Below are 26,639 nucleotides of genomic sequence, written 5' to 3' on the forward strand. Positions count from 1 at the left end.
TTTGCTTATACATTCAGTTATGCAGATTTTTTTTTAAAAAAAATTCATTCTTTTTGTACTAAGTGTTACTGATGGGGCTGATAGGGAATGAAAGAGAAAACATATCCACATGATTAAAAAGGAGTAATTTGCTTTCTTCATTACCATAAGCTGAGTTTTGCTTTAAGTCGAAGGAAAACCCATAAGGCTGGGGTTTTTTGCCCCTACTATATTCTATGAATAGCAGCTAACAGTGCTTGTGGGTACATTCATTAAATCTTATTTTCCCTGATATATGCAGGTTTCCATACAATACTGAATGATGAACTGCAAAGTAGGGGTGGTTGGCATCTGACTAGCAGTGTTTAATAGCACTCTGGAGAATGAGTAAAAAAAGTTTACAGAATATATTTCTGCTGCAAAATGTGAAATGAGCCAATAGCATAAAGGAATATTGCTGAATCAGACTGCCCAGTCCTGGAAATTGAATTATCTGATACTTTGGGCACAATATCACAAAAAGTTACTTTCAATTAAGGCTGGAATCCTAAGTGCATTAAGAAATAAGACCCATTGATATCAGTGGGGCTTCCATGGGGTTTAGATTGCATATCTCATTTTTCAATGCTTTCAGTTCAAGACTAGGGTTTGCACTTGGCAGCATTGTGGCCTTCATCTCTGAATGCTGCAAGTGCAGATAAATTATTACTATTACTATTAATTAAATGTGTTAGTTGCTTTATCTTGCCCGAGGCAACCCAAAGTGACTTGTAGCCAGATAAACTAAGGAGTTGAGTCCTTTCGCTTTTTGAAAAGCTTCCAATTGCTGTGTGGTTTTCTTCAGAATTTTTACGAGTTACAGTGTGGTGTGCAAGCCAGAAGCTCAAACATCTCCTTTATCAGAAACTCTAGGACCATTATGAACAGTAAAGGAAGGAAGGAAGGAAGGAAGGAAGGAAGGAAGGAAGGAAGGAAGGAAGGAAGGAAGGAAGGAAGGAAGGAAGGAAGGAAGGAAGAGGCATGGGATGAATAAAGCATAATGGCTGCAGAAATTGACTTTTGTAATGTTCGGGGGGTTTCACTTTTTATAAAGTGAAATACACTGTCTTTCCTCAGACTGGAATAATAATAATAATAATAATAATAATAATAATAATAATAATAATAATAATAATATATTTATACCCCGCCCATCTGGCTGGGTTTCCCCAGCCACTCTGGGCGGCTTCCAACAGAAAAATAAAATAAAATAATCTATTAAACATTAAAAGCCTCCCTAAACAAGGCTGCCTTCAGATGTCTTCTAAAAAACCTGGTAGCTTCTAAAAATCTGGTAGCTGTAACACCCGCAGGAATGTTTATTCACTTATCACTTTTCTACCCCAAACTTCATTCAAGGAGATTGATGAAACCTACATAAGGTAAAAGGACCCCTGACCATCAGGTCCAGTCATGACCAACTCTGGGGTTGCGGCGCTCATCTAGCGTTATTGGCTGAGGGAGCCGGCGTACAGCGAATGACTCTGGGGTTGCAGCGTGGTGCTCATCCCGCTTTATGGCCGAGGGAGCCGACGTTTGTCTACAGACAGTTTTTCCAGGTCATGTGGCCAGCATGACTAAGCCACTTCTGGCGAAACCAGAACAGCGCACAGAAATGCTGTTTACCTTCCGACCACAGTGGTACCAATTTATCTACTTGCACTTTGACGTGCTTTCAAACTACTAGGTTGACAGGAGATGGGACCGAGCAATGGGAGCTCACCCCATTGTGGGGATTCGAACCGCCGGCCTTCTGATTGGCAAGCCCTAGGCTCAGTGGTTTAGACCACAGCGCCATCAACGTCCCTATCTTATCCTAAAAACAGCTGAATTGGACAGATTGGTTGAGACATCTCTTACAGTCTGCGGCTCCTCCCATCCTTTAATAGAAGTCTTAAAGTTGGGATACTTGTTTCCATATCTTGCTGGATTCCTGATCATTGTCCATCCCAGTTTAACAGAGCTGCCCTCTGTGTCTGCTGAAGCCAGAAGTTTCTACGCCTGCACTGAATGCCTCACATTTTACTTTTTTGCCCTTTGTTCCCAGCAGGGAATAGTTCGAAGTCACAGCAAAATTACATTGGTTATATGCCCTTAGAGAATTGTGACTGTGTGGAAGTGAGCTATAAATTCTGACAATTGCTTTATATATCAAAGAAAGCAGCTGAGAGACAAGGGGATTGTCAGGTGCTCTCTACGTGCCGATGAATTTCCATCTATAATGGAATTCAATTGTAAATATATCTGACAAATGCCAGGAGCCTCAAGGTGTGAGATTAATAGCCACATGTTCAGAAATTCCATCAGTCCCCCTTCAGCTTTTTATCCCTACCCACCGACAGATTTGCTCCCCAGCACTTTGACAATATTTTTTTCAACCATGCATTGGTTCTTAAACACTGTGCTGCCATTAGCCAGAAGTGAATAACACCCACAATTCATTAATCGTTTGGGTACCTTGTCCACATTTAATAAACGATACCCAGAAGCTTTTAGGGCAACATTTCAAAAAAGGGCTATTTCACACATTCTTAATTTTTATTTAGTTTTATCCTATCTATCCTGTGAGAGACCTACAAGGCTTGGCATGATAATAAAAATATACAACTTTTTTTAAAAGTCTAGACACTGAAACAGCATCAAAATGTAAAATACCAAAGCAACAACTGCAATATATCAGCTCAGCAAGCTGACTACGCATTGGCTGTGTTTGCACATAACTCTAAACCATGGTTTAGTGTTACATGAATGAGCAATATTAAGTCTACACTTCATTTACTCTCTGCTCACCTATCTTCCTCCAATGTAGTGGTGAGGATACTGAAAGATTCTGTTTTTATTTTTGAGTAGGGTTGCAATACAGTACGTCCAGAATTTAACCGGTGAAAATAGCATCTTTTTTGGGGGGGGGGTGCCAATGCCCCATGACCCATGGTTCCCTAGTGGATAATAAACACACTGACATGGAGTATTTTGGTTTATGGGTTCGAATAGGCCACAACTTGATTGGTTACAGATGTGAGTGGTTTGGCTTAGGTATTTGTCACGGTCCGGTCGGTGGGCAGTTGAAGCCCTGGCTGAGGACGTCAGGACCAGAGGCAAGATGGTGGTGTAGAAGCAGGAACAGGTGCAGGGCTGAGGGTCCAGCAGCAGGCAGCCGCAGGGTCAAGGAGCAAGGCAGAGCCGAAGGTCTGGGAGTCAAGGAGCAATGCAAAGGTCCAAGGGTCGAGGATCAAGGCGTCGGCAAGGCGAGGGTCCAAGGAGCAAGGCGTCGGCAAGGCAAGGGTCCAAGGGTCGAGGATCAAGGCATCGGCAAGGCAAGGGTCCAAGGAGCAAGAGGCCAGAGGCAACCAGGCAGGAATAGCATTGCTGTGGCAAAGAGCTGAAGGGAAATGCTGAGCTTTTATCCCTCCCAGCTCCTGCCACCAGGTGCAGTGAGATATCAAGTGGCCTCACCTGAGTGGTCACTCCTTGCCTCTCCAGCACAACCTGAGGCCTCACCTGAGTGGCCACTCCTTGCTTCTCCAGCACAAGCTGAGGCAGGCCCCAGTCCTACAAAGCACTACAGGCCCCAGAGCCTGACTCCTGCCCATACTCCTGACAGCATTGGGTTGAAGCCAGGCTAAATATTGACTCCCGCCCGTCTGCAGGGAGTCCAACTAAGGGTAAATGACCAATAGGGGAAGCCCTATGACTTACATCAAATAGGGGCACCCCAAGGGGTCCCCATTGGGGTCATGACATGGCCCTAGCCGACATCCGGGCATTGGACAGAATCCACACCCCTGGATTCCTTTAACAGGATACCCTTAATGAGGAGGGGCAGGCAGGGCTGCAACCCCCCTCCATCCAAACTATGGCTTACCCAATGCCTAATCTCCCAAAGTTGTGATGATTGCTATGAGGCAGGCGAAAACCAAATCGCTGGTGCCAGTTTGCCAAGTGGAATACATTTCTGCCCGGCCCCCAAATTTGGCGGCCGACATTTGTCCATAGCAAAGTCGTGCCATAGCAAAGCATAAAAAGAGGGTGGGTGGGAGATCAGGTGAAGGGCACAAGTGGGTGGTCCCCGGCCAGGCCCAATTTGAATGACCACGCCTCCCACTGGCACTGATTGGATGGCAGGGCCACCCCTGGGTGGAGCCACCCCTGGGAGGGCGCCAATCTCCGCCCCCAGCTGGATTGCCGTCCACCAGAGTAGGTGAGCAAACATGTCTATCAATGTGCATTTATTTATTATAAGGCAGAGAAAGCTATACACAGATGTCGCCTCTCAAACTGAAGATATTGATTTGCAAAAGTACATTACTGGAATGAATGCAATGAGGCAGGATAATGAGTGCTGGGGTGCTGAGGTACAATCGAGGAATGATTGAGTTCTCTGGTGATAATCAAGGTGTCAAAAGCAGAGACACTTGCTAAACCTGCAATTGCAAGAGACACTTTGGCTTATTTATAACACTGGCTAAATGACTAAATGCTTCATCTAAAATGTATCAGTGGACAGATTCTCTTGCACTGCTCTTTCATTACTGTATCTTTTCTTCTCGTTTAAGGGATGTATCACTTTCTTTGAAAGTATCTTTTGGAAGAAATGACTGTGGTACTAAGAAGGAAACAGATGTTCACTCTAGGGATTGGTTATGTGATAATGAACCGGCCTTCTCCCCCCTATAAATTAATAGTTGCCATGGTTAGTAAAGTTTAATTGTGGAATAACAGCCAACTGAAAGGCTTTACGGGAATACCATAAAATTGTAGCTGGTTCCATTTGGCATTCTCTTTTTGAGGACCAAAAGAAATGTCAGAGTAATGGCAAGGATGGGTGCATGTAGTTAGTTCCTCGGTCAGGAAGAAGTACTTAAAAAGGGAACTTCCTATAGAGATGTGGGGGACGAGGAAGCCAATGAGGTTGTAGGGATCTGTGTCTGCTGTACTTAAATAAAGCTGTTTCTGTTTGAGTTTACCTGGAGTTTGTTTTTCAGAAAGGCAGCCCTGCTGGGCAACAATACCAAAATGTCATCAGCAGAGCACATTAGTAAGGGGAGAGATCACATAAACCCCTTCATGTGTTGAAGGCATGTGTGGATGGGATCATGAACCTGTTCAGACCAGTGGTGTGCAGTCAGTGGACTAGGGGGACTAGGCTAAATAGCTCCAGCAAATTAGAGTATTAAAGCCTGGAGCCTCCTTTCCAAAGCCTGGGAAGCATCTGCCCTGCTTAGGGAGGGAGGTGCGATGATCACTCGCAATTCCTGCCCCCCCCCCTAGAAAAAGAATCTCCCTCGCAAGCTGGAGCCTCTGGCCCTAACTGTTCCCCTATGAAAAAATTCACCGCACGCCACTGGTTCAGACTAACCTCACCTACTGCTGCGATGCTCCCCTAACACTTGTGTGTTCAGTGTCAGGGAAGGGCGGCAGTGGTAAAAAGGGGGATCCCTGCTCTGTCTTCCTTGGCCTCGGCCCAGTATACCTGAAGGAGCATCTCCACCCTTATCGGTCAGCCTGGACACTGAGATCCAGCGCCGAGGGCCGTCTGGCAGTTCCCTCTCTGCGAGAAGTGAGGTTACAAGGAACTAGGCAGAAGGTCTTCTCAGTAGCGGCGCCCGCCCTGTGGAACGCCCTCGCATCAGATGTCAAGGAAATAAACAACTATCTGACTTTTAGAAGACATCTGAAGGCAGAACTGTTTAGGGGAGTTTTTAATGTTTGATGTTTTTGCTTTCTTCTTCTTCTTCTTCTTCTTCTTCTTCTTCTTCTTCTTCTTCTTCTTCTTCTTCTTCTTCTTGTTAATATTAATATTCTTTTGGGAGCCACCCAGAGTGGCTGGGAAAACCCAGCCAGATGGGTGGGGTATAAATTATTATTATTATTATTATTATTATTATTATTATTATTATTATTATTATTTTCCTGGTTCTGAGCTTTTTCTTGCTGATCAGCTGACTGTAACCCCCCCCCCTCCTGCACATCCCAGCTGATTGGAGGGATACAGCTCAGCAGCAGGAGAAAGGGGACCTAGGAGGGATTATATTCATGCAGGGAAAGTATGTACAGTTTTCTATACGTTGTGTTACTAGGAAAGGCTGTTTACCCGTGAGGAGTTATCTTGTTTCTGTATTTCTTCTTGGCGGTGACCAGCTGTCTGCAAGAGATAGAAACTCTGATTGATGGCAAAGGTCCTGGGTTTGCCCTGCAAACTTCATTAGCCAGGGTGATTGTAATCATCACGTCTATGTCAGGGCCTGATGACCGTCCTGAACAATTTAGAGGAGGAGCATTTATGCATTAAGTGCATTCAGTAAATATTAGCCACAATAGCCTCCTAAGCTTTTTGTTGTATCGTTTAGAAGTGCTGAACTGGAAACCTGGACGTACTAGGTGATTATCCCTGAGTTCAAATGGGGTGTTGTCAACAATATCCTTGGAGGTGTTTAATATGAGCACGGAGACAAAAGAAACAAACTTTAACCATTGCAGAAGAGAAATGAAGGAGGATGATAATGAATTCCATTAGCACAAACTTTGCGCTGTGTATCTGTCAGTGCTGATTCTAATCCACCCTACTCTTGATATTCTATGGATGAGTGCAGATCACCAGTTGACCAAGTGGTAATGTTTTCTTCCACCTATTTTCTTGTTCATCCATGTCGGTGAAAACGTGGTATGATTTCTGCCACCTCAGATTTGTTACGTGCGTTTAAAGCAAGGGTGGCCGACCCGTTTGGATCAATTTTTGAGAAGTTGCTGTGGGCGCCGGTCACAAAATGGCTGCCGGGACACAGCAACATAGGGCTGTTGTGGGGTGTGGCATAACACAGCATGCCTGCCTTTAGAGCATGGCATGACACAAAGTTAAGACAGAGGGCAATCGCTGCTGTCACTGTGTACCAAGAGGGGAAGGTATGCCCTGCTGCTTGTGATTGTGGAGATCATTGGCACAACCAATGGGCACACAACGGAACTGCCCCCTGTGGCACACATTTGTATTGATAGCATTCTCCTCCATGAATTTGTTCAATCCTCTTCTAAAGCCATCCAAGTTGATGGGCATTAATGCCTCCAGTGGGAGCAGGGCTGGATCTACACTGATCTGTTTAACATTATTAGAACAAGAGTTGACATGTCATTCTAAAATGTCACAGGGCATACTTGTTAATTAAAGCATTTTTACCTTGTCCCCCCCCCCTGTCAAAACACCATCTCCCTGCTGGTTCCGTGCGCCCTCTGGTAAGATACATTAATGCATTTAATAACACATTGTAAATGTTAAAAGTAGGACGCCATGTGCCTATATATGTTGTCAAAACGCTTCCTTAATGTTAAAAACCATGAGTGTAGATCCGCTGCAAGTTCAAGTCACATTTTCACATTGTTGTACACATCAGTATGGCTGGGTGTGTTTCTGAGTCTCTTGTTGTCTGTCAACACTAGTTGATGGCGAGGAGGCATGAATGGCTTCATATGACATATTGCCAAATCTGATCAATGCATATTTGGGTGAGAACACATCAAAACACAGGGGTGGAATCTAGACACGTAAGAAACTGCTCTGAAAATGCAAAAAACCACATTGAATTTTCCATAAGGCTCGCCATCTAGTGCCACATTGTATATTGCTCTTAAAACACATTTAAAATGTTTTATTTGCAGCTGTATAGCTGAGTCCAGGATCTCTCAAGAAACTACAGTATAGTCATACCTCGGAAGTCGGACAAAATCCGTTCCAGAAGTCCGTTTGAATTCTAAAATGTTCAGAAACCAAGGCATGGTTTACGATTGGCTGCAGGAGGCTCCTGCAGCCAATCAAAAGCCACGGAACCTGCATTGGACGTTTGGGTTCCAAAGAACACTTGCATATCGGAACACTCACTTCTGGGTTTGCGGCATTTGGGAGCCAAAACGTTTGAGGCACAAGGCATTTGACTTTCGATGTACAAAATATAGATGTGGGTCATGTTTACAGTATACAGCTTCGCAAACCAGTGGTAGGAATGCACTGGGTGCAGATTAAATGTGTACACAGCCTTGAACACAAAAGGAGATGAGGACTGTCAAGGGGGCAGGGATTTAGAATATTAAATGCTTAATGAATAATGATAGCAGTAATTATCCGAGCCCTGTAGTGCTTGAGCTGGCTCCTTCTGCTTCCCTTGGTGCTGGAACAGGACACAGTATGAGTTGCAGAGCTTTCTTCAGCTACAACTAAATTAACTTAACAGGAGTGTGGGGCACCACTTCTTTAATTGTTGGCACCTTCCATTTTTTTTGCATATGCCTGTGGGACCATACCACGAGGCTGAGAATCTCCCCAAGGGTGCAATTAAAACCAGTGTGTGGGTGGTTTGTTTGTTTTTCCTGTTGACTTCACAGGGGAAAGTGCATCATTTCTGAACAGCTGTTGCTCCAATAAAAAGGAATGAACTTTTCTTTGAGTTGTTTTTTATTAAAAAACACACACATTATTGTTCTACACAGGGGAGGAAGAGCGGGAAGAATTAACCACAGAAGTAGTGGATGCAATAAAATATATTGCCTCAGTGCTCTCCTCCGTTTCCTTTTTTGTCTCCAGCTTTGACTCATTTGTTCATAGCATTACATTTTGGCCTCGGCAACCAGTTGTTTGGGAACTGACACTCCTGTCTTCCAGCATAAAGCCACTTTGAAGTTCTGGCATTCCCTCAGTTGGTTGTTATTGTGGTTGTTGTTGTTATTATTATTGAGTTCCACAGCAACTCCAAAGTTGTGATTTTTGTGTAGATAAGCTGAGAGGGAGCACACTCTGTATCCTGCTCCCAGTACCCACAGTAAATGCTAAGGTTGTGACAAGGAATAACCAGCCAATCGAAAGTATTGCGGTCCCATATCCATTGGACATCTTCTTCCTTCCTTCCTTCCTTCCTTCCTTCCTTCCTTCCTTCCTTCCTTCCTTCCTGAATGCTGGTGTTTTTCATCTTCTCTGCATTACTCTTTATTGTTATTTATTTTGTATGAGGATTTATATTCTTGCCAGTAAAAGAAAATAGAAACGAAGCTTGGACTCTGAGATTTGTTCCTGTGCAAAGAACTATTTCGGTGGCTCTGGACTCCAATGCACCTCTTGTGCATCATACAAACTACCTCCCACTGTGCTGGTGGGGGTGTGCCCAAAGGGACAGCTGCCCTCAGATGTGGAGAGTAGGCAACTTAGATCCTACTGCAACTCAGTATTAATCGGCCTCTCCAAGATAGCCAGTCAATCTCTCACCCCTGAGCTGTTACTTACCACTGCAAGTGGAACTGCCTCGAATTCTTCTGTGGTACATAGGGAATTGGTGGTTTTGCTCCTGGCAGCCAGCAGGCTTGAAGTTGCATCCCCTTGGAGATCTTCTGTTGGCTAAAGGTCCTCGCTTTGACGACACAGGCGGCACTGTAGTCTAAACCACTGACCCTCTTGGGCTTGCCGATCAGAAGGTTGGCAGTTTGAATCCCCGCGATGATGTGAGCTCTGTCCCAGCTCCTGCCAACCTAGCAGTTTGAAACCATGCCAGTGCAAGTAGATAAATAGGTACCGCTGCAGCGGGAAGATAAACGGTGTTTCTGTGCGCTCTGGTTTCTGTCACAGTGTTCCGTTGCGCCAGAAGCGGTTTAGTCCTGCTGGCCACATGACTTGGAAACTGTCTGTGGACAAACGCCAGCTCCCTCTGCCTGAAAAGTGAGATGAGTGCCACAACCCCATAGTTGCCTTTGACTGGACTTAACTGTCCAGGGGTCCTTTACCTTTACCTTACATCATTTTGACATAGTGGATTCCATTCGTAACTTATGTTGTACATACATCTCCAATGACTCATGCATTGCTACGAAGGGGGCAATAGCCTCCCCACTGATGGATTCTCCTTTTGTCTGCCCTAGACACATTTCAGACCTTTCCCTTCCCTAACCAGCTGATTCTTGTTGTTGATGGCTCTTGATCCGATTCCATTCTGATGTAAATTCTCACCCTTTGCTTCACATTTATTTCTTCATATGGAAGATGGCGAAGTTGACATAAAGAACTTCTGCACTGTTACGGTTACAGTTGTGGCATTGTAATTTCCTTTGATTTGTGCATCTGGTTGCCTTTTTGCAGTTGTGTTCTTTAAAAAAAGAGAAGACATAGATATTTAAAAATAAAGAAGTATTTCTGTGCCTAATACTCAAGAAATAACCCTGTCTTCCCTTACTGGCTACTGTTCTGGGAAGCCTTTGTCTGTCACATTAACTTCATAGCTTGTGGCTCTCTAAATACAAGGGAACACTTTAGGAGCAATTCCTAACAGGGCTTCTTCGCCAAGCACAATTTTCTGCCTTCTCCCTGCTCCTGTCTTGTTGCATTTGTGTGCTTCAATCAGGAGCTTTCGGTTTTGTGCGGTTCCTGCATGGCCTTACAAGCTGGTGCTTGAGATATTTCTTCGATCTCTATTGGGTCCTGTCTGGCTTGTAATATTTACATCATTCTCTATTCTGTGGTTTTAGCAGTTTTTCACATTCCGTGAGCCTTTTCCAACGCTGGCTCGTGAACTTCTCGCTCTCTTTTCTTGAAGCTGTAGTCTTTGATTAGAAACGCTAGGTGGTTTTTTTATGCAGGGCTCAGACTGTGTTTACACTCTGTGATTAAAGCATATTCAAAACACATTCTCCTTTCAAAGAATTCTGGGCACTGAAGTTTTCGCCTCAAGGGGTTGCAGCTCCAAGCGACCCTTAACAAACTGCAGCTGCCAAAATTCTTTGCAGGGGAAAATGTACGTTGAATGTGCTTTAAAGGCCTTGCAGTAAGTGCATGTTTTGCTTAGCAGCTTGAGATCAGCCACGAAAGCTTTAATACAGTGGTACCTCGGTTTATGAACACAATTGGTTCCGGAAGTCTGTTCATAAACTGAAGCGTTCATAAACTGAAGCGAACTTTCCCATTGAAAGTAATGGAAAGTGAATTAATCCGTTCCAGACGGTCCGCAGAGTAAGCGTTCATAAACTGAAGCAAACTTTCCCATTGAAAGTAATGGAAAGTGGATTAATCCGTTCCAGACGGGTCCGCGGAGTACTTAAACTGAAGCGTTCATAAACTGAAGCATGGGTGTAATTGGTTCCGGAAGTCTGTTCATAAACTGAAGCGTTCATAAACTGAAGCGAACTTTCCCATTGAAAGTAATGGAAAATGAATTAATCCGTTCCAGATGGGTCCGCAGCGTTCATAAACCGAAAATTCATAAACCGAGGTGTTCATAAACCGAGGTTCCACTGTAGTTCTCTCCCCTCCACCCCCCCCCCAGGCTGCAAACACATTCTGAATGTATAGCATTCATACGTCTTCATTGCACTTAGGGAGGCAACATGCATCCAATTTTTTCCCTGCACAGCTTCTGTAGCTCAGTTTTGGTGTCAGAAACTTGCAAGCCATTGTACAGAGGCATTGCTCCTTTGCCTGCTATATTGAGAGAACTACTTTCTGTTCTTCTTGTTCTCTTATTCTATATGTTAAGTCTGCGAGTATGTGTGTCAACAAGAAGAACATACGTTTGAAGAAGATTGGGAAACGTTTATTGACTATATGGGAAATAACTGTGTACAGCTGAAAACAATGACGGCATTAAGATAAATTCAACAGGGTAAACGGGTTTTGATGGATGCAATAATGGAATACTGAATGGTACAGTTTCTGTGAAATATGCAGGGATTTATGATATGCAAAATGAACCATGGAAAGGGAAGAAGGGAAGTCATTGATATCTTAAGGCTGTAAAATGAGTATTTTAATTTCTAAAACAGAAAATTTGGAGAGGGAGAGCTACTTTCTGTGTTCAAAGGTTTTCTTCTATAAATAAATAAATAAATAAATAAATAAATAAATAAATAAATAAATAATACACCTTTCTGTAACGTTACTGGGGAGACGTAATTCAGCTCTATTTTTACTTTTCAGTGGCATATGTCTCTATTGTTGTTGTTGTTTTCCAACCAGACCTGGGTTTCTCTGCAGACAACCCTTTCCTGGTACCATATGCCTGGGGCTATATAGGAGCTGTAATCCAATAACATCTAAAGGGCACTCGGGGACAGAAATGGGAACCCTAGTTTATGACTGAACAGCTGCCCCCAACAAGTGTTCATTAATGACCTGCATCAAACTGGAGACAGAACTCAAATGCCACGAGGCTCTGTCCAAGGTCCTGTGCTCTTCAGAGTTTGCATAAATGACTTGGGATGAGGGTGTATCACATCTGCAGATGGCACAAAGCCAGGAGGGATAGGCAACACCAGAGAAGACAAAATTAGGATTAGGAACAGTGTGACCAGGCTGGAACACCAGGCGAAAACCAGCATGAAATTCAACAGAGATCTGTACAAAATTCTGGGTAAATAATCATCAACAACAATATGCACAAGCATAGGATGGGTAAGACTGGGCTTGGCAGAAGCACTTGTGAAATTAGTTCTCTTTGGGGATTGCAAGCTAAAAACAGCAGCCTGCCATGCACCAACTGCTACAATAGTTAATGCAGGCAGTATTAAGCGGGTGGCACTGTGGGTTAAACCACAGAGTATTAAGGGATGCCGGTGGCACTGTGGGTTAAACCACAGAACCTAGGGCTTGCCAATCAGAAGGTCGGTGGTTCGAATCCCCATGACAGGGTGAGCTCCCTTTGCTCGGTCCCTGCTTCTACCAACCTAGCAGTTCGAAAGCATGTCAAAGTGCAAGTAGATAAATAGGTACCACTCCAGCGGGAAGGTAAACGGCGTTTCCGTTCGCTGTTCTGGTTCGCCAGAAGCGACTTAGTCATGCTGGCCACATGACCTGGAAGCTGTACGCCAGCTCCCTCGGCCTATAGAGCAAGATGAGCGTCACAACCCCAGAGTCGCCGCGACTGGACCTAATGGTCAGGGGTCCCTTTACCTTTACCTATTAAGAGAAGCAGAGTATCCAGACCACGAGAAGTAGTAATACCACTCTATTCTGGACTAGTCAGGCCATATCTGGACTACTGAGCCTAGTTCTGCGTGCCACATTTTAACGGCGCTGGCAAACAAGCTCAGAGGAGTCAAGTTAAAATGAGAGGTCTATAAACTAAGTTCTATGCGTTACAGATCATGTGCTAAGGAAAGAGCTGGATTCGATCAAGGTAGCTAATATGCTGCCTTTCAAATGTTGCTGAACTACACATTTTGTCACTAGCCTCTGTAAAAGACAAAAGGGAGGACCAGTATCGAAGGTGCTGAACACTTTATATTCATGCCCATTTTGGCCCAAACATGCCTTTCTCATGGGGTTTTATGCTTCCTTGTAAACAGCTCGAAACATCTACTTTAAAATCACTACAAGGCAAAATTCCTTATTGCAAGGAGTGGTAAAAGTCCCCCAAGAAGGCCTGTTTCAGCCAAAAGGTGTTGGGCATGAATAAAAAAACGAATTACTCTTTTCAGTATCTGAGATTTGTTCTCCTTTTTTTCAGAACGTTTCACTGGAAGCTTCCAGTTTTCTTGTGTGTGGCCTCTCTAAAAGCCATACATTATTTGTATGCTGTACATGAGTTAAAAATCCCCTCTAAAAGAAGGCATGTGTTTGAGAGTTGCCACAGCAGTTGTCTCTACCTACGAAGCTGCTTTTCTGAGGCACAATCAGTGATTGCTGTCTTCTGCTGACAGACTGTTTAGTACTTAATGGATTCTTTACTCACAGGAGGTATTCTGATTTCAGTTCAGATGCTTATGACTCATATAAGCAAGGGAAGCAACCTAATTGCCATAATGAAGAGCAGTTCGAAAAGCAGAGATACCCCAGTCATCAAAAAACTTGTTTTGGAACAAACACTCCAAAGCTAACAATCAATCTCAAGGTGAAAGACTCAAGGGTGTTTCCTCTTTTGACCATTCACATTATGTCAGTCCCCTTATTAGTCTTGAATAGGGTTGCCATATAAACAGCATCCGGGCAGAAATAGCCGATATGTCCGGGAAAATCCAGAAGTATGGCAGTCCATGTCGAAAATGTAGATTTTGGCGAATGTAATTAAAAATAGCATTATTTTTAGATTTTTGAGCTCAACAACTCCCCCCCCCAAAAAAAACCCATCAATAACTTTTGCGTCCGGATTTTCACTTTTTAAACTATGGCAACCTTAGTCTTGAGAAGAGTGTTTCTAAGGAAGATATTATTCCATATTAAACATCGAAATTTATTTTTATTGGGGTGGGAGGAACAAGAAACAGGACAGGACAGAGAACCACAAAGAGAGAGACAGAATTGGTAATGTTCAGAGGAGGAAAATGCAAATGAACTAGAGGAGTTGGACACTGTGGCAAATGAATTAATATTTGGAATTATTCAAATTGAACTAGAATCCTGAAGGAGTAGAGAGCCGGTCAGAGCAAAACCACAGAACACTAGAGGAATGGAATGTGATAAATCTGTTCATTCATGGGATAGGTCATAGCACTGTCATAGTTCAGTATCAGGAGAATTTGACCCACAACACTGGACGCTTTGTCCACTCCATTTTGGGGCTCACATTAACGTGAAATGGTTGCAAGCCTGACCCTATTGAGGGATAAAAGGTAAAGGGACCCCTGACCATTAGGTCCAGTCGTGACCGACTCTGGGGTTGCACGCTCATCTCGCATTATTGGCCGAGGGAGCCGGCGTACAGCTTCCAGGTCATGTGGCCAGCATGACAAAGCCGCTTCTGGCGAACCAGAGCAGCACACGGAAACGCCGTTTACCTTCCCGCTGTAGCGGTACCTATTTATCTACTTGCACTTTGACGTGCTTTCGAACTGCTAGGTTGGCAGGAGCTGGGACCGAGCAACGGGAGCTCACCCCGTCGTGGGGATTCGAACTGCTGACCTTCTGATCGGCAAGCTCTAGGCTCAGTGGTTTAACCCACAGCGCCACCCGCATCCCACTCTGCCTTCTTCAACCTGCTGCTCCTCCACATCCACTTCAAGCAAGGTCTTGGTGTCACCCTCTGTGGGCAGACCTTTGCTGCTGTTGTTGCTGTTGTTGTTGTTGTTGCTGCTGCTGCACTGACGCGTCACCTGCCAAGCTCATGCTGTGCCACAGCTCCTCCTCTTCCTCCTCCTCCTCATTATTATTATTAGAATTTATATACCACCCTATACCCGCAGGTCTTCATCCAGTTCCATCATATGATTGTGCCAAAAGCATGCTATGATCATTGCATGTTTTCTCAGAAGCAATTCCTGTTAAAACCAGTTAGGTTCGCTCAGAATAAGTCCTACTAAAAGCAGTAGGATTTCATTTCTGAGTAAACATGCACAAGGTTTTGTTGTTCAGCTTTTCAGCGCTGTAATTTCTGCAACGTCTGTTTTATGCTCTTCTTTTAAAATCTGATTAGGCACTGAATTTCACACGCAAAGCTCTTAATAAAAGGGCATTCCATTTTTGTCTGTATGTCTACTGCTTTTTTAAATGACTCTCTTGGCAAAGCCACGTATCATCCAAGCATCAATTAACAGTGCAAAATTGATAGGGATTTGCAATGCTTCTAAACTGGGCACACTTTGCAGCCACAATTACGGAATCATTACAGCGTTCCTGCTTCTTATTCTGACAGTTTGGGTACGTCTTCTCTTTACAGCCTGGGAGTTTCTTATGATCTTTGGCTCGAGGAAGCGAGCTTGTTAGAAAGTGTCTGCTTTTCCCGGTTATTTTTAATAGCGGATATTCAATGCCTGGTGGGCATTTTCTTTTCTTTTTTCTTTTTGTACAAGTGGTGCTTGGCTCTACTGCCATAATTTGAAGATCCCAAAAGGTACAATCTCTGAAGGACGGGAAAGTTAGGAAGAAAGGAATCAGCTAATTATACTTAATTAGATCATTTTACTGAAGCACATTTGCATAATTGATTTAGTTTGAAAGCAGCCCGAGGGGAGGGAGGTTCCCGTGGACACACTTCTGATTAAAGAAGATGTCTGTAAGTGTGGAGAAGAGGCGGAACAGCCACACTGGAAGCAAAGTATCATATTTTTCCATGTATAAGACAATGTGGATGGCACAGCCGGGAGAGCGTGAGACTCTTTAATGCCAGGGTCATGAGTTCGAGGCCCTGAGGGGAGGGTAACCGTGGGGTCAGGCTGTGTCAGTCCAAAGGCCAAACAGAACAGCTCTGTCTTGCAGGCGCCACGAAAAGATGACAAATCCTGCAGGGCCCTAGTCTCCTGGGACAGAGTGTTCCACCAGGTCGGGGCCAGTACTGAGAAGGCCCGGGCCCTGGTCGAGGCTAGCCTAACCACCTTGTGACTCGGGATCTCCAATATGTTATTATTTGTGGACCTTAATGTCCTCTGTGGGTCACACCGGGAGAGGCAGTCCCGTAGGTACGAGGGTCCTAAGCCACATAAGGCTTTAAAGGTCAAAACCAGCACCTTAAACCTGATCCTGTACTCCACCGGGAGCCAGTGCAGTTGGTAAAGCACTGGATGAATGTGATCCCGTGGCCGGGACCCCGTAAGCAGCCTCGCCGCAGCATTCTGCACCCGCTGGAGTTTCTGGGTCAGTTTCGAGGGCAGCCCCGCGTAGAGCGAGTTACAATAATCAAGCCTGGAGGTGACCGTCGCATGGATCACTGTGGCCAGATCAGGTTGAGAGAGGTAGGGGACCAACTGCTTAATGCGGCAAAGATGGAAAAATGCCACCTTGGCTGTTTTGCAGGCACCACATTGGATTACATCCCGTTGGATTACATCCCACACACCCCACCTTCCTGCTTCCTTCTTACAACCAGTCCAGGGGATAGTCCTACCTGTCAGCATCCTCTTTCTCAAGCAGCTCATGTGATGGCATTGGGGGGGGGGGCACTGCTACTGTCTCATCTCCCAAACACAATGCGTTCCTGGCTCTATACAGGATGGAGAGGTGAAGTGGGGAGACACGGGGAGCTCCAACCCTCTGGCCCTTGTACAGCTGACCCTTGCCAATGTCATGGGCCAGGAGTCGGCTTCATAGGGGTGGGGCGAGACGCCCATAGGGGCAGGGCACACCACAGGGCCTCCAGAGCCTGCCTGCCTCCTCACCCTACAGCTTGGGGGGGGGGGAGAGGCAGCGAGCGGACATTTTGGGCAGTGCAGAGCCTGTGCGCACCCAAGTCTCTGTCGCGAATTCCTTCACGGCGCTTTAGCAGAAATGTTCAGAGTTCCAGGTTCTTTAGTGCAGTATATTTATTGTGAGCTACAGTATATACACAAGCGGTTGATACACTCTCTAAACCTCTCACTGACCACACCCTTCTACAACACCACCTCCAAACACTGCTGGATAGGTTTCCCTTTTAAAACCACTGACAGCCAATTGACTGACAGCACATTACTGCTGAGTCATTCTGACCCAGCACTTCTACAGAAAGTATTGCATCAGCCTGTTTCACTTTACAGTGGAACCTCGGTTTATGAACACCTCGGTTTACGAATTTTCGGTTTACGAACGCCTCGGACCCATCTGGAATGGATTAATTCACTTTCCATTACTTTCAATGGGAAAGTTCGCTTCAGTTTATGAACGCTTCAGTTTATGAACAGACTTCCGGAACCAATTACACCCATGCTTCGGGTTAAGTACGCTTCAGGTTGAGTACTCCGCGGACCCGTCTGGAACAGATTAATCCACTTTCCATTACTTTCAATGGGAAAGTCCGCTTCAGTTTATGAACGCTTCAGTTTAAGTACTCCGCGGACCATCTGGAACAGATTAATCCACTTTCCATTACTTTCAATGGGAAAGTTCGCTTCAGTTTATGAACGCTTCAGTTTATGAACAGACTTCCGGAACCAATTGTGTTCATAAACCGAGGTACCACTGTACTACGGTAGTACACTCAGGCCTGCAGACTTACTATTTCACACAGCATTCTGTGGATCCTAACAGTCTCTCCCAGGAGAGACGCATGACTAGGGTGTGCTGCAGGCCCCGCGGCGAGTGCCGCCCGGCATTTTGTCACCCCCATCAGTGGTGACACCCGAGGTGGACCGCACCCACCACATCCCCCTCCCTCTGCCCCTGTGTATACGGACTCTGCCTCCAGGCAAGTACCCCCCTGAGACTTGGCTGGTTAGCTGGCTTCTCCCTCCACTGAGCTCTGACAGACTATGACACGCAATCTCTCTCCCTCCATGAGTGCTTGGCTAGTATTAGCCATAAACAGCTCCCCCCCCCAAAAAAAACCAATGTCTGCCCTATTTGAAAAAGTGAAAATCCGGAGAGAAAAGTTGTTGACACTGCCGACATGGGCTGCCATACATCCAGATTTTTCTGGACATTTCAACAATTTCCACCTTGACACTGCTTGCGGCTGCTGTATCCCGGATATGCCCTTTTATTTCCCACCTCTTTATATAAGGGCAAAACTGTTTGCAAGGGGCTGGGTATTGTGGGGGAGAGAAGAGGGAGCGTGTACACATTGGCAAGGTATCGGAACCCAAGCTCCCTTAACATGATCTGGTCCCAGGTAGCTGGCTAAAATGGGCAGAATGTGTAAGGAGATGTGAATTGGTTTATGGCTGCTAGCTTTTCCTTTCCTTTTCTTACCAGACCTTGTTCCTGTGCCTTTTAACAGCAGCTTGGTGAGCAGAGAAAGCATAACTCTGTACCCAGCTGATGTGTGCTGACCAAGTTGCAGTAATGCAAGCCTATGCGCAGATTTCATTACTATCATTTTTCAGCCAGCTGGCAATCGAAGCTGGGTCCAGTGACCTATCCGAGATCCTCTCTGTGTGAATCTAAGGGCTCTGAACTACCAAAACGTTGGTTTAGACTCGTGCAAGAACATTCCGTTGGGATTTTCGATGCACAGATAAATATGCTGATTGAATTTGGAGTCACTCTTGAACCCAGAGAAAGAAATCCCCTAATATCTATTCATTGTTCAATCACCAGGGAACACTCGCTTGGCTTTTCCAAAGCTCTGTGCAGCTTGGTGCAATAAATATTTATCTTGGAACAGATTGTTTTGTGCAAAGGTTGTAGTTCAAATGAACCTGGCTGTATTTGAAAAGTGGTTCTATTTGGTGGTGCTGGTTGTTGTTTTGCCTCTGGCTGGCCTGCAGAGAATTTGGGAGATGAAGCACTGAAAGAAATGGCTCATTCTAAATATTCAATTTATCAAAACCTTCTGGCCCTCTGACCTCCCTGCTATTCACACTATTTAGCCCACCTTGGGAGAAGGGTACAAAGTGTTTTCTTTTTGGAACAGAGATATTTAACCAGAGCAGCAGGTTTTGTAGATTGCTAAACCTAAAGGTCATCACTTTATTTGAGGCAAGCCTTCCTTTGTCCTTGCCAATAAGCCTTGGAAGCAGCAGAGAAATACTATATTTTTATTTATTTTAAAGAAGCGATGGTTTGGCCCATCGATGCTCTTCTATTAACACCATCATGATAAGCCAGATAAGGAGCCACAGAAATATGTCCAGTTTTCAAGGCAAGCTGTCACATATGTAGATGCGGGAATTTCAGGAAGCAGACCACCTTCTAATAACCTTGAGATAATTACTGCGGCAACAGATCTCTCCTCCCAAAGAAGAATTGAGGTAGCAGAAATAACAGGACGTCAGGCGCTGCATAGTAAGTGAAAAATGCTATTGACCTCATGTCCTGTCCTCAACATCACCAGTGTATGTTTGTGTTTCCCTGTTCTGCCAGAATTAGCAGTTAATTCTGGAAAGCTTTCCCAGTTGTGTTTTCTCAAGTGCACACATCTTGAACCAAAGTGGGGGAATGGATTCTCTAATATCCATACGAACCTCGTCTTTAGTTGTGCAGAGCAAAGCCTGACCCTCTGAGTGACAACCTGGCTTGGCTGGCTTTGGCAGGGATCTTGAAGTCTGATTGAAAGTATTCCCTGAGCACACCTGAATTGCCTTTGTTTCTCAGGAATACAGGGCCCTGCTGAAACTGCTTTTTGAGGATTACGTACAAGAAATCTTTTAAAGAGAAGCTGGGGAGAAATAGTGTATGCTCCTCGTGAGGTTTTCTTTTGAGCAGCAATGCCAAATAAAGGCAGAGGACGAAGGCTAAGGGCTCTTCCAGATTACCTGTTCCTTGAACACTTATCCTGGTTTGCTTCCATAAAGCTTTCGCGGAGGTTAGATTCGGTCCAGTCATTATTGAGCATTTGGTCAGTTTTATGGCAACCAGTATTCATCCTGATTTGTTTGCGTAGTGCTTATAATTTCCCCGTTAATCGTTTGTTCATCCCACATTTTTCATTACATTTCTCCATCACTTTCCTAATGGCAAATAGTCTGCTTTTTTTAATAAGAGAGAGAGAGAGAGAGAGAGAAATGGATTAGTTTATTTCTCAAAACTCCCCGCTATCGGCATTGCATATCCTTTGCATTAAAATAAATGGGGTGCCATAATATAATGACAATGCAAATTCTATAATTTTGCCACAGCATGAAGAAAAGGTAGCTTTTGGCAGAAGACGAACCACAGCTGAACAGAAATGGTGCTGCATGAGGCAAACAAAGGGCAGAACAGAAAACAGTGTGGCCTTCCATCCCTGGCTGCCACTCAGTGTAGAGAATACTGGACTAGATGGACCAAAGGCCTGACTCAGTATGAGGTAGCTTCTTATGAAAGTGCCTTGTTCAAACCCTGGACTCAGCAGTGGGCCGAGTCCTGCTCTCTGCACCTGATTGCTCTAGGTATGAGCCAATTAAAACGGTTGCTGTTATCAGTGACTAACTTCTTGGGCACACACAGTGTCCAAACCAGCTCTTTTTCTTCTTCTCGTACCAAACACATTTTGTGATTGCTCTGCCTAGCCTCCATCAGGCGTGGAGTGAGCCTTGGCAACTGGCAGTCTTTCATCTTAAGCTTCAGCGGAAAGACAAATATACAGACTCCGGTGGTTGTGAGGAAGAAAGAAACCTCCCGGAATGTGAGAAGTGACCCTGAATGCTGTGTCAAACTGCAACCCCAAAGCAATGCCTCACCTGTCATTTAACTTGTCCCTCCTGTGGTTCTGATGGGGGGGGGTGCAGGGAGGAAGTCATTATAGAAAATGGCCCAGACATGCCTTCTGGGTCCAGCAAACCTTTTTGGTATTTATTTTCTCTCCTCTTTCCCTTGCCGCTGCTACAAGCAACTTGCCTTCTCCTTGACCTTCAGATGGACCTGGCTCCCTCAATAAATAGTTCAGTGCAAGCCTCTGATGAGGAAAAGAATGAAACGGGGATGGTTGGCAGAAAGTGTCTCTGTCGGATCGGAAGCAGCAAATAGCAACTGGTGGGACAGAGGAGACGACTTGTTCTCCCTTGTTGTTGTTTTTCCTTCCACAGATTTATAGCCTTCCCTTCCTCCCAGAGGGCAGCCAACGGATATATTTATAACAATGGAAAATGACAACAACAAACCCCACCTGAAAATAGCAATAAGCAGCATAAAGGGGCTGTAAGAAAATAGAACGAAACATTAGCAAAGTCCAGCTGAAATAAGATCCCCAGAGGCCTGTTAGCCAGAGTGTGAGCCAACCAAACATAAATTAGGAGGGAGTTCTATCATCGTAATTTCTAGCTTCAGAAAGCAGAGCAAAAAAACCAATGGGTTAATTTGTTTCATAGAATAATAGAGTTGGAAGGGACCCTGTGGGTCATCTAAGTCCAACCCCCTGCAATGCAGGAATATGCCGCTGTCCCATACAGGGATAGAACCTGCAACCTTGGCGTTGTCAGCCTCATGCTTTGACCAGCAGAGCTATCCAGTTGGTGCAAATTTACAGGTAAGCCAATTTCAGCTACATAAGCTTCCTGGTGCCCAAAGCTGTTTGATGGCAGAACAGGGAGTGCCTAGGAAGTGGTGGGCATTCCCTGTGCCCCAGGTATTGGACCAATTCATGGAGGACAAAGTTATCAATAGCTAGTAGCCACAAGGGCTGTGGTCTTTCTCCACTGTCAGAAGCAATATGCCCACTGCTGGGCACTGCAGGCGGGAAAAGTGTGGTTTTCCTAAAATCCTGCTTTCAGGTTTCTCAAAGGCATCTGGGCAGCCACTATGACAACAGGATGCAGGACTAAAAAGGCCGTTGACCTGATGCATCAGATTTCTCCTTGTTTATTGAAGCAGAGGCTGTAAAACCATCTTCCAGGGAAGCTGTTGTAGTTGCTTCATTCTGCATTGCAGATCCTTCACTGAGCATGGAGTTGGACTACCAAGGTGGCCCTCCCAGATCTAGAATTCTGAGGTCCATATGGCCCAATGCTTACACAGCTTGGGAACTGAAGGTCCCCAGGCACTCTCACGCAAACCTGCCCACCCTTCAAGATCCCTGGGTTTCGTACCACCTGAGGCAGGTGGCAACAGCTGAGCATGGTGAATAACTGGAGTGGAAAACTTACTTTAGATCCAGTGATATGATAAAATCAAGGACGAAAGCTAAAATGTTTTCAAAAGCTAAGAAGCCTATATCTGGCATGGATGTCGGAAATATCAGGTGGCTACCAGTGTGGCTTTTTATAAAAAATAATAATAATTCTGCTAAGAGCCAAACACATTTACTTCTTCATCTGTGCACTGGGAGGCATTCCAGTCCTTGGAAATATTTCCTGGCATATTTCTTTATTTGTGGGGAGGTGTGGAGCAACACCCTTATCACAGCTTTCCAGCCAAATCTGGATTCACAACCCCAGCCCTTGATAGCTTTGCATGTTTCCAGCCAGGGCATATTGTTCAAAAGCCACTAGAATTTGAGTTGCTGGCGTTTTTCCTGACCCTGTTTCTTTGCTTCCAAGGATAAAATGTGGAGAACTATGTATGCCAACTTGAGTTACTTAGAGGAAAGGCCAGCTGTAAATGTAATATTATGAGTTTTCGAGGTGTAGGCTGTATGTGGAGGCCCGTCTAACCTGTGGATCCAGCAAGTGTTAAAATATAAGCCAGACCAACTTCCTGATGAGGTGATTGCCTGGGCGATGGGCCATTAAGGGGAACGAAAGATATGGATCTGTGTGAGGCAGCAAGTGGGTCCTCCATCACACCCTGTCTCCCAACTGGCTGCTAGTTAGAAAAAGGCAGAGGCAAGAGCTGAGAGTTCAGTGGTGTGAGCTAGAAGCAAAGCAGCAAAAACGTAGAGTCAGATTAAACCAAATAAACAAGGAATATTAGGTGTTATGTTGGAGGGGATGCCAGGAAACCGGGAATTACGTTCGCATGTGGTGGGGTTGTAAATATGTACAATTTTTCTGGCAAGGGGTGTTTAAGGAGATAACAGAAATCACTGGGTTAAAGCTGACCGAAAGTCCAGAGATAGCATTATTTTCAATTTACGATGGGGGTGGAAGGTTTGCAGGCTCTGAAGGACTTGCTCACAAATTTATTGACAGCTGCATGAGTTATTATAACTAGGAAGTGGAAGGGGCAAGCAGAATATAAAATGGAAGAATGGTATAAAGAGGTGTGGGATGTAGCTATTAATGATAAATCAACATGTGCCATTAAGGGGAATATGCAGGAGAAATGATTATGAGGAGATATGGAGGGTGTTCGTAGAATTTTTACTGTTAAAACGGAAAGGGGTTAAACCATTGCAAGAGGTGTTGAAATTTTGGGAGGTTGGATGGTCACAATGGAATGGTCTTGGGGGTGGGGTGCACATTTTATTCTTATTTATGTATGATTATTACTTTGTCAAAATAAAAATAAATATTTAATAAAAAGGGAGGGAGGGGGCACACAGAGAGCCATCGGCGATTTCTCATTGACTCCAAAGCTGTGGCTATGGGAGAAACAAGACCCTCTTGGGGTGATGCTGCTGTGAACCCCTCCATCGTAGGCTCAGGTTGTACATATGTGTAAATAAGCCATATATCATAAAGACACCACATTTTCTGCTGTGCCTCGTTTCCAAAGGAAACACGAACCCTGGGTAAGCTCCTGGAACTCCTTGAATCTCGCATCACTTGGAGATTTGGGGCGGCAGGCCACGGTAATAATAAACACAGAAACATACACCTGGAGGCCTTATTCCTATTCCCCCCCTCACACAATGGTAACTGTGTGTGTTGTGGGATGGTGGGGGGAGAAGACTATCCTAATAGAGCTGGATATTTTGTGGGGATGGTGACTGCCAGGAAGAGATCCAGGTGGCAGCAGTAAATTTCACCCTCCCTTGCAATTTTTCTGGGGAGTTCCCACCCCAGCCCAAATCTGAACCAAAGTTCTCCATGATGAGCCTTTTGACTCAGCCTTAGCTTTTAAGCTTTTAAGCCTTAGCTTTCAAGACCACAAACTTGACATGAGTCAGCAGTGTGATGCAGCAGCTAAAAAAGCCAATGCAATTCTGGGCTGCATCAATAGGAGTATAGCATCTAGATCAAGGGAAGTAATAGTACCACTGTATTCTGCTCTGGTCAGACCTCACCTGGAGTACTGTGTCTAGTTCTGGGCACCACAGTTCAAGAATGATACTGACAAGCTGGAACGTGTCCAGAAGAGGGCAACCAAAATGGTCAAAGGCCTGGAAACTATGCCTTATGAGGAACGGCTTAGGGAGCTGGGTATGTTTAGCCTGGAGAAGAGAAGGTTAAGGGGTGATATGATAGCCATGTTCAAATATATGAAAGGATGTCATATGGAGGAGGGAGAAAGATTGTTTTCTGCTGCTCCAGAGAAGCGGACACGGAGCAATGGATTCAAACTTCAAGAAAGAAGATTCCACCTAAACATTAGGAAGAACTCCTGACAGTAAGAGCTGTTCGGCAGTGGAATTTGCTACCAAGGAGTGTGGTGGAATCTCCTTCTTTGGAGGTCTTTAAGCAGAGGCTTGACAGGCATATGTCAAGAATGCTTTGATGGTGTTTCCTGCTTGGCAGGGGGTTGGACTGGATGGCCCTTGTGGTCTCTTCCAACTCTATGATTCTATGATTCTATGATTCTAAGTTCATGGGGAGGTAGCATAAACCAGGGCTTTTTTTCAGATGGAATTCAACAGAACTCAGTTCCAGCACCTCTGAGGTGGGTGTCATTGCTGTAATAATAATAATAATAATAATAATAATAAGAAGAAGAAGAAGAAGAAGAAGAAGAAGAAGAAGAAGAAGAAGAAGAAGAAGAAGAAGAAGAAGTTTGTGGTGAGTTCCGGCACCCCTTTTTCTAGAAAAATACCAATAACTAAGAGGGAACCCATGGCAATTGCACTGCATTACAGGACCTTCCTGTAGAAGTTACGATGGATCCAGTTTTTTATCCCAGCCAGGATTCCAGAAGCCCCATTTGCAGGCTAGTCTGTCCCAGATCTTTTATTGGAATCTAGTAGGACGGGGAACAGCAGCATTCAAAAGAAGCACTTTGTTGTACAAAATTGAACTAAAAGCACTAAAAATGTTTAGCGCTTGGCCTTCCAAAGCTTCTCACCATGGTGTCTTTTATTTCTGAGGGGGCCCACTGCATGCAGATAAAATATCTTGCATCCCCTTGTTCCACTAAGATCTGGGCTTCCGAATTTCATCCTCTGTGTGTGTGTGTTTTTGTGTGTGTGTGTTATCAAACAAATGATTAAATAAGCATGAGTTCATTAATTACTGTGATTCTAAAGAGCAGTTTCCCAGCAAAGGCACATCCATCAGGAACGACTTTAAGAGACAAAGAAAAAGAAAATTAACTTTACTCAAAGTTTTGCATAGCAGAACAGCAAGGAAAAAATAATCTTTTTTCTTCTTCTTCCAAAGATTAATGAGGCAATGCCCCAGGCTCTAAAATGAGCAATTTTATTCCCTAGGTCATTTGGAATAAAAACATTTTCTCTGAAGTTGCTGGTGTGCCATCATGCCATTTTATCAGTGTCGCTCATCTGTCACTCATATAATAGCTTCGGCGCAGCAAAAAGACAGAGATCTGGCAACAGCTCTATTATAATTTATAAAGCTTATTAAATTTCAATAGAGTCGTTCCTTTTCTTTCCAAACAGACCAGGCAGCGTGGTAAATGAGAAGGGAGCCCATTTGTACTGGACCATGAAATGCACAGTTTAAAATTAAAGAATGCCAGATGATATTCTACCCCAGACACCTTTTATTAAAATTTTGCATACTGTTCTTGTCCCGTCCCCCCAACCGTCTTTCTTCCCAAGTTCCATATGCTCATTATCTTTACCTTCCCGACCCTCCTTGCATTTGAAAAGAGGAGAAGTGAGCAGGGCTTCACAATTCCTGGTTATATCTAATTCAGGGGTCAGCAAGGTTTACCTCGCCTGGGCCGGTTCACTCCAGCGGAGATCCCTCCGTGGACCAGATTGCGCACGCACGCCCACAATTTCCTTTTTTTAAAAAAATATTTTTATTAATTTTCCAATTAAAACCAATTATATCACATTCAATATTTCAAATTATACACATATATATATCAATCAAACCGAATGTTATGCCAAATCATCTAAAGAATTTTTTATTTGGGTTCCCATGCTTCAAGAAATTGGGAATTCCTCGCAACTGTCCACTGCCGTCTTTTTTCTAAAGTTCAAATCGTCCTCCAAGTTCATAATAATCCAGATCTTCCCCTTACAGTCACATAGATGTTTTCCACTTTCATCCGATTGTTTCCCAGCTGCTGAGATAAATATCAAACAAAGTTTCACAGATGTTCTTTCTCCTGTGTG

The sequence above is a fragment of the Zootoca vivipara genome, chromosome 1 (assembly GCF_965207765.1).
Source record: "Zootoca vivipara chromosome 1, rZooViv2.hap1.1, whole genome shotgun sequence".
In the NCBI taxonomy this organism is placed as follows: Eukaryota; Metazoa; Chordata; class Lepidosauria; order Squamata; family Lacertidae; genus Zootoca; species Zootoca vivipara.